We start from the raw sequence: 2,500 nt of genomic DNA, 5'->3' as shown, positions 1-2,500 counted from the left end.
GAGATCTAGGCAAGAACGGAAGCTTTCAACTTCAAACCAGCTATGTAAAGCAACCCCTCGCACGCGACATCCATCGTGGCAGGGAAACAGAAACAGAGACGCCGGTCCGGCCGAGGCTGCCCGAGCGGCCCGGTAGACCGGGCCGTCTGTCCGTCTTTAAGTCGAAAGACGACTTTAAATCTAAAAACGGTTTTAAGTCGAAAGTGTGGGTTAGGGTAAGGGTTAGGGTTAGGGAAAAAAGTTATAGGGTTAGGGTTGGGGTTAGAGAAAACAGTTGTAGGGTTAGGGTTGGGGTTAGGGTTAGGGTTAGGGTTAGGGAGAAAAGTTGTAGGGTTAGGGTTAGGGTTAGGGTTAGGGTTAGGGTTGGGGTTGGGGTTAGGGTTAGGGTTAGGGTTAGGGTTAGAGAAACAAGTTGTAGAGTTAGGGTTAGGGTTAGGGTTAGGGTTAGGGTTAGGGTTAGGGTTAGGGTTAGGGAGAAAAGTTGGGTTAGGGTTAGGGTTAGGGTTAGGGTTAGGGTTAGGGTTAGGGTTAGGGTTAGGGTTAGGGAGAAAAGTTGGGTTAGGGTTAGGGTTAGGGTTAGGGTTAGGGTTAGGGTTAGGGTTAGGGTTAGGGTTAGGGTTAGGGTTAGGGTTAGGGTTAGGGAGAAAAGTTGTAGGGTTAGGGTTAGGGTTAGGGTTAGGGTTAGGGTTAGGGTTAGGGTTAGGGTTAGGGTTAGGGAGAAAAGTTGTAGGGTTAGGGTTAGGTTCAGGTTCAGGCTCAGGGTTATCATTCTGGAAATGATATTAGCAGAAGCAATGGAAGAAAGCAAAGAGAGGGAGGGAGGGATAGATATTAAACGGGATGGACGAAACGTAGGGAGCGCACACAAGACACGCGATGAGAAACCACCCGCCCAGAGAAATTCATCTCCGATTTACCGAGAAGACAGGGAGAGCAGAGAGATCGCAATGGATGGGAAACACGACGGGAAAGCACAAAATATCGGCGAGCTGGCGAGAGCAAAGATATCGAGTAGATTCAAGAGAGAAAGCGGAATTATTTGATAAACAACGTAGAGATGACCAAGAACAGGAAAGATGGAGAGATGAAAGTGGGGACGGACGACGGGAGGAGAAGAAAGAACAGCCAAAAGAGAGCCAAGTAAGAGAACAAGACGAGAAAGCGTCGAGAGAAGGAGCAGAAGAAGTTGAAGAAAGAACAAAGGGACCTAAGAACGACTTGCTCCACAAAGCAAATAGGTCAGCAAGAAATAAGAATAATTTCCTTGACTAGAAATGGACTGGATTCGGCCATTCGGCAAGAGGAAGGAAAATATGGAATAAATGAGGGAAGTTAAGATGAGAAATGAAAGGCCTACGAGAGGTTCCTCTGGGAAAACTACACCCAAAACTTTGGAGGAAGGAAGATGGCAGAAATTGTAACAAACTTTTCACTTGAAGTCAAGCTTTTCACGTCAAACCAGCTCTTTCAATCAACCCCTCGCAGCCATCCTGGCAGGGAAGCAGAAAACGGAAACACTCCGGTCCGGCCGAGGCCCGGGTAAACCGGTCCCGCCCGAGCGTCCCGGTAGACCGGGACGGCTGCCCGTCACGGACACCCCAGGGCCCCGGCGCGGGCACCGAGGCGACGGCGGAGGTCCCCGACCGAGGCCCGGGGCCCCCGCGCCGGGATCCCGTACATCCATCAAGGCGGGGAAACAGAAACACTCTAGGCCGGCCGAGGCCCGGGTAAACCGGACCCGCCCGAGGCCGTCCCGGTAGACCGGGACGACTGCCCGGCGCGGACACCCCCGGGGGCCGGCGTGGGCACCGAGGGGACGGCGGAGGTCCCCGACCGAGGCCCGCGGCGCCGGAGCCGGGATCCCGTGCATCCATCGTGGCGGGGGAAACAGAAAGGCTGATCCGGCCGGGGCCCCGGTAAGCCGGACCCGCCCGAGGCCGTCCCGGTAGACCCGGCCCTCTCCCCGTCTCGGGCACCCCCGGGGTCCGGCGTGGGCACCGAGGCGAAGGCGGAGGTCCCCGACCGAGGCCCGCGGCGCCGGAGCCGGGATCCCGTGCATCCATCGTGGCGGGGGAAACAGAAAGGCTGATCCGGCCGGGGCCCCGGTAGACCGGGACGACTGCCCGTCGCGGGCACCCCCGGGGTCCGGCGGGGGCACCGAGGCGACGGCGGAGGTCCCCGACCGAGGCCCGCGGACCCGGAGCCGGGATCCCGTGCATCCATCGTGGCGGGGGAAACAGAAAGGCTGATCCGGCCGGGGCCCCGGTAGACCGGGAAGACTGCCCGGCGCGGACACCCCCGGGGTCCGGCGTGGGCACCGAGGCGAAGGCGGAGGTCCCCGACCGAGGTCCGCGGCGCCGGAGCCGGGATCCCGTGCATCCATCGTGGCGTGGGAAACAGAAAGGCTGATCCGGCCGGGGCCCCGGTAGACCGGGACGACTGCCCGTCGCGGGCACCCCCGGGGTCCGGCGGGGGCACCGAGGCGACGGCGGAGGTCCCC

This window comes from Pituophis catenifer, unplaced genomic scaffold (assembly GCF_029215685.1).
Source record: "Pituophis catenifer annectens isolate HBS135680 unplaced genomic scaffold, rPitCat1.0.hap2 SCAF_135, whole genome shotgun sequence".
Lineage (NCBI taxonomy): Eukaryota > Metazoa > Chordata > Lepidosauria > Squamata > Colubridae > Pituophis > Pituophis catenifer.
Note: the sequence above shows the minus strand (reverse complement) of the source record.